This window comes from Eptesicus fuscus, chromosome 5 (assembly GCF_027574615.1).
Source record: "Eptesicus fuscus isolate TK198812 chromosome 5, DD_ASM_mEF_20220401, whole genome shotgun sequence".
NCBI lineage: Eukaryota > Metazoa > Chordata > Mammalia > Chiroptera > Vespertilionidae > Eptesicus > Eptesicus fuscus.
In genome coordinates this window covers 89,503,566-89,510,286 of record NC_072477.1, presented here as the reverse complement: position 1 = coordinate 89,510,286, position 6,721 = coordinate 89,503,566, and the positions used below count along the sequence as shown (strand labels likewise).

The 6,721-nt window shown below is 39.1% G+C and overlaps 1 pseudogene; it reads left to right on the top strand.

The window, feature by feature from the left end:
* Positions 1 to 235: 235 nt before the first annotated feature.
* On the top strand, positions 236 to 956 carry LOC103294072 (rab-like protein 2A; annotated as a pseudogene).
* The last annotated feature ends 5,765 nt before the right edge of the window (positions 957 to 6,721 follow it).

Sequence of the window (6,721 nt, the reverse complement as noted above, 5' to 3'; positions counted from 1 at the left end):
GCTGCTAAGCCAACATTGGCAGTTGCTTACCTTTGGCCTTTCTGTTACATGAAGAAAATAAACTCCTGTTTCTTTAAGCCACAGTTGTGATTTCTGTTGCTTGTGGTAAAACATGTTCCTAACTGGTCCATTCACAACAACCAGTGCAATGGGCAAAAAGTTTATACGCACAAAAGAAGCAAAAACTGGAAGCCAGTGCAGCGCAGCATGAGCCCCACGGGTGGGAGTGGGTGGTATGGCCCTGAGCATGTGTGTCTGTGATAGGAGCCCCCCACCCCCACCCGAGCTGAGCCAGGGCCAATGGCCAGGGCCAAAGCTGGACCAAGAGAAATATGATGCTGATGACAACGTGAAGATCATCTGCCCGGGGAACAGTGCTGTGGGCAAGCCCACACTCGTGGAGAGATTTCTCACGGATGGATTTCAGCCCCAGCAGCTGTCCACGTACGCCCTGACCCTGTACAAGCACACAGCCACTGTGGATGGCAAGACCGTGCTTGTGGACTTTTGGGGCACAGCGGGCCAGGAGCGGTTCCAGAGTATGCACGTCTCCTACTACCACAAGGCTCACGCCTGCATCAAGGTGTTCGATGTGCAGAGGAAAGTCACCTCTAAGAACCTGGGCACCTGGTACACAGAGCTTCGGGAGTTCAGGCCAGAGAACCCGTGTGTCGTGGTGGCCAATAACATCGATGCTGACATAAAGGTGACCCAAAAAAGCTTCAATTTTGCCAGGAAGTTCTTCCTACCCCTGTACTTTGTCTCAGCTGCTGATGGCACCAACGTGGTGAAGCTCTTCAATGACGCGATTCGATTAACTGTCCTACAAGCAGAATTCCCAGGACTTCATGGATGAGGTTTTGCAGGAGCTTGAGAACATTGATTTGGAGCAGGAGGAGGAGGACCTGCCAGACCAAGAGCAGCGTGGCAGCACCAAGAGCCTGCCTCCCTCCTGAGCCCGAGGATGCCTCTCCCCTCACAGCTCTGGCTCTGAACTGAGAAACTTCATGGCCTTCCACACCCAACCCTCTTCAGCCACCCCTGTGCTGAAGGACAGGGCGGGGCAGCACCAGCAAGCACCCTGACACACGGAGGTCCGTCCACTCCAGACCCCGACCAGGATTGGGCAGAGAAGAGAATCAGGGAACCTGCTTCGTGTGTCTCTTAAATAAAAGGAAGTTTAGGTGGTTGTTTTGTCTCCCAGAACGACTTCCGCATGAGGCATTCCTTCCCATTCCAAGCAGCGGTGGGACGTGGTGCCCGGGCAGCCAGGGCACAGACATGCCCTTCTCTCCCGTGCCTGTGGCTCACTGACGTGCTTAGTGATCATCTTGTATGTCATTTCCACTGTATTTATTTTTTCTGTTTTCCTTTTACAGTAAAGGTTGAATTACATTTAAAAAAAGAAGCAAAAACTACAACATTAGAAATACATAAAACAAGAAAAATGAAGGTCATGCGAAGAAAACTTTTTTTAAACAGGCTTCAAGAAAATTAATGGACAAGTTTCTGACTGGGAAGACGTCCTAGGATAAAGATTTTCATCTATGAGCTAATGTACTATCAATGGAAATTCTAACAGGATCTTTAACACAACTTGACCAGCTTATCCTAAAATTCATCTGAAGAAGAAAGTGAGCAAGAACATACCTACAAATTTTTTGAAAAAAAAAGAGGAAAAATGAAGAATATTTATCCTATCTAATATTAACCATAGTATTTTATATTATCTGAAGTTGCATTGTGTAAAACAGTGCAGGAATAGGCAAATATACTAATAGGAAAAATAGAAAATCTGAAAGCACACTCTTATATACATGGAATTTGGTATATAATAAAGGTGACATTTTAAGCCATTAGGAAAAGAATAGATGTTTAATAAATGGTGTTCGAATAGTAAAGTATCCATTTTATAAGAATAAAGTTTTTGCACTATATTATGTCACACCTATAAAAAATTAAACACAATCTTTAAAATCTATACTAATAAAAGGGTAATATGCTAATTAGACCAGGAGACCTTCCAGACAAAGCCATGGTGGTGGGGCCGAGGCTGAGCCGGTTAGAGGTGATCAGGCCAGGAGGGAAGGGCAGTTGGGGGTGATCAGGCTGGCGGGGGGGGGGGCAGTTGGGGACGAGCTGGCAGGGGGGGGCATTTGGGGGTGATCAGGCTGGCAGGGGGGGCAGTTGGGGGGGCAGTTGGGGGCGAGCAGGCAGGCAGGCAGGTGAGTGGTTAGGAGCCAGCGGTCCTGGATTGCGAGAGGGATTGGGCCTAAACCGGCAGTTGGACATCCCTCAAGGGGTTCCAGATTGAAGAGGGTGCAGGCCGGGCTGAGGGACAACCCAACCCCCAATCTTTCTTTGATTGATCCTTCAAAGTTGGTGTTCCCCAAGGATTGCTGCTTAGCATTATCTTTCTTAGCATACATGTTCTTCTTGTGTGAACTCAACCCGTGGGTTTAATTTCTATTTATATCTATTTATAGATTACAAAATAATCAAATATTTAGTCCTCCTTACATCCCAACTCCAGCCCATGATAACTTTTTAATAATTAAATTGCCCCTAATGTCCTGGTTACTCTGTACATTACCTTTGCTCCTGTTGCTTTCTTGGCCTGGGTGCTTTTTTCCACAGCACCTTTACTGTGCGCCCTCTGCCTTGAAGCCCACCAGACCACTTAGCCCAAGTAGAGTTGACCATTTCTTCCTCTGGCCCAGAGTTTACATTATACAGAGCTTTATCATAACTCCTATATTTCTTCATGTTACTTACTTGATGTTACAGGTCAACTGAACTGTACACACTCTGAGGAAAGGGACGGTGTGCCTTGTACGTCTCCTCCAGCAAATAACACTGTGCTTGGCCCATCAGGCCACTTCATAAATGTTGATTGAATGACTTAAAGGGGATACCAATGTGGTTGTTTTATTACCACTGACTCCCATTCATATGTTAAAAACAAAAGAAGTGGAAAGAAAATGGAAAGAGAAAAAGAATCTCATAATAGAATGTGATTGGAAACATTTGCTAGGTATAAACAGAATCTTATGAATATCAAATCCTCATTGCAAAAGTCATGAATTCTAAAATAATGTGAAACAAGAAATATGATAGAGAAAATTTTAACTTTTGCTGGGAGAGGAACATAGCTTTCAATTGCCTTCATTCAAATATTAATTTTATAAGATTTATTTTTCATAACCTGTGTGTAATGTTAAAAGATGTACTAGCCTGAAGTGTATACTAGAAAGTAGAATTAAGACATCGGTGTTTTGAGTTTACAAACCAACTAACTGAAGATGAGAATAGAAAATAGGAATAAAACAAGCATCTTTTATATCTATGGTATAAAAATAAAGCAGTCAATTTTGATTTAAGATTTTGACATATTATAGACAAGATCATTTTTTTATCAAAATTCCTTTACATATAAATCTTGAAAAACAATGTGGACGCCTCAAGAATACTTATCATGTTGCATTTGTGTATAGTCAAATGTTGAAGGCAGGAAGGAAAATGAAGGGAGATGAAAGAAAATAGGCCATATATGTACCAGGTAAAAGGAAGAGGGGGAAAGAATTTCTAAGAAAATACACCACGTTCTTAAAAAGGAAGTTTCCTACTTGCTTCAGTGAAATAACAATCTAACATAAAGAAGGCATTATCATTGCATCATGCAAATATTGACTGACTTAGAGGCTATATCCACAGCCTCTTTTTTCCCTGGAGTCTGCAGCGACAGCTTTGTGTACTCTGCAGTCTCCTGTGCCTGAGCCAACAACTGATAGAGTATTAGATCAAAGCCTTAACACACAGATGCCAGGCAATTTGCTATTAAACAAGTGATAAGAGTACAAAAGAAGTCTCAATGTACTTTCACCGCAATGTGAACAGCAAATAGTTAATTAGGTTGATAGTAGATGTCAATATTTCACATGATGTCATGGTTGTAGAAGGTGTAAACTTCCCCCACCCTGAGATGAAAAACTAAAATATTTTATTTTTCAAAAGAAGCAAAAATGAATGCCATTTTCTTATTTATTATTTTTCACCTCTGAAGCATTTGGTTAAACATAGTTTTAATTATTTCTTCAAGTATTATTTTTAAATAAAGAAACAGAATGTAATTTTTATCTGCATAATTTAAGTGAGGTGTTTAAAAGGTGATATGATGAGCCAGTAAAGTTTTCATTCAATGCAAATAATCAAGGCCTGAATTCATTAAGGATTATGGGGGATGCTGCTATTTTCAGATTTTTTTTAAGGTTTCTTGTGATTTATAAAATATCTTACCCACTCATTAAAAAAAATTAAAAATGTTGTCATGAAATATGAAACACTTGTATCTTCATGATATTTTTATCTAAAGGGAAACAATCAACAATCTAGTTATTTTAAACAACTAAATAAAACATTAGAAAACAGGAATACATATTTAAAAATTCTATGTAAGCCTCATACAAATAGGTCAAAAGTATGAAATGCTCTAAAGTATTTTTTTTAGCTAAGGAATGTATAAAGGTTATTAGAGACTATATGTCTACCTTCCTAAGTCTGCAGTATCAGAGATGAGTAATAAATGCATTCCCAACGCCCCCACTGAAGTACCAAACTCTTGGAATAAAGTTTACAAGTTGCATTAGTTGTATGTGCAACGAAACAAAACAAATAAAACAAAAATAAAACTTCCACAGATAGATAATATTAGGGGAGATGAAAATCAATACCATAGCCCCCAGACGGATTGGCTTAGTGGATGAGCATCGACCTATGAACCAGGAGGTCACAGTTCAATTCCCAGTCAGGGCACATGCCCAGGTTGTAGGCTTGATCCCTAGTGTGGGGCATGCAGGAGGCAGCTGATTAATGATTCTTTCTCATCGTTGATCTTTCTATCTCTCTCTCCCACTTCTTCTCTGAAATCAATAAAAGTATTTTTTAAAATAAATTAAATAAACATCATAGAGATCATACAATTGATAGGACTTTACCAAATAAGTGAAGTGTCACTGACTTTAGTTGGAACAACCACATAGTAAATCTCTGGAATACTACTTCCCTTTTCCAGATTTTATGATAAAATCAACGTATATTAACAGTGCCATCTACTGCTTAGCAGTAACACTACAGTGCCCCAGAGTGGCCCCAAATGAGCCCTGGGTGGTTACTTTTAAGGGCATTGTCATTGAAACCGGTCCATGGTGCTCTTCTGGGGGCTCTATGAAATATGTTAAATGTATATAGTCATTGACTAATGGCTTTCTTTACTTAAAAAAAAAAAAAAAAGCCAGATTTGCTTCCAAATAGTGACTCATGAGAACCACAATGTAGTGAGAAAGTATTGGAGTAAATGTCAGGAGAGTTGTGTTCTGGTTCTTTTTCTTCTACCATTGTTTGATCTAGTTTTCTAGTTAGCCTTTATAATTCTGCCTGGCATAATACTAACAAGCTGATTTTTATGAGTTTTTTTCTTTTAAGAAAAACAACAACAACATCATGTGGGCTCCAGAGTGAAGACATTTGCATTCTCTTTAGAACACTTTACAAAAACTTTTCAGACTTGATAAGTCTCTAGTTGGGGGTAGAAATAGTTATTTTAAGGTTCTCTATCATGCAAATAAAATTATTTAGATGAAAACTACAATACACAGGCAATCAACTTTTTAATATAAGGAATTCCAGTATCTAGGTAATTTTGTAATTATTTCCCTTTGTTTATGGTCTTAAAAAGCCCAAATCCAATGAGAATGGAAAACCTCCCCTCCCACGTGAAACTTCCATCTTAAAAAAAATGTTTTTTTAACATCATGGTGTCATGTATCTGCTGATGTGATGCACTAAGAAGAACACAGTATTACTTAGTGTAGGATTCCTGCCAAAAATACACAGCCTGAATCTAATTATGAAGAAACATCAAACAACCCCCCAAATTAAGAGACTTTCTACAAAAAAGAAATTGGCCTGTAATTTTCGTAAATGTCAAAGTCATGTGAAACAAAAGAAATACTGAGTACTGTTCCAGATCTGAGAAGACTAAAGAGACTGCTAAATGCAGTGTGTAATCCTGGAATGGGTCCTGGAGCAGGGGAAAAACTTGACTAAAAATATGACAACTGGCAAAATTTAAATATGGGCTATTTATTAGATAAGAGTATTGAATCAATGTTAACTTTCTTGAATTTGATAAATATATAATGGTTTTGGTAAATATGTCATTGTCCTTAGGAAGTACATTCCAAAATACATAGGGGTTAAGGGGGCACAATATCTGCCCCCTCAAATGTTTCAGAACAAAGAATAGTAAAGCAAACAAGGCAAAATGTTAACTGGTGAAGCTGAGTGAAGTGTAGACAGGACTTTAAACTGTTGTTGCAACTTTTCTGTAATTTTGAAATTATTTCAAAATAAAAAGGTAAATATATTTTCTTCAATTTTAAAACGTAAAGTTTTTTAAAATATATTTTTATTGATTTTTTTTTTACAGAGAGGAAGAGAGAGGGATAGAGAGTTAGAAACATCAATGAGAGAGAAACATCAATCAGCTGCCTCCTGCACACACCCCTACTGAGGATATGCCTGCAACCAAGGTACATGCCCTTAACTGGAATCGAACCTGAGCCCCTTCAGTCCGCAGGCCGATGCTCTTTCCACCGAGCCAAACCAGCTAGGGCTTAAAACATAAAATTTAAATCAGGAAGAGAATAAAGAAAACCATTTA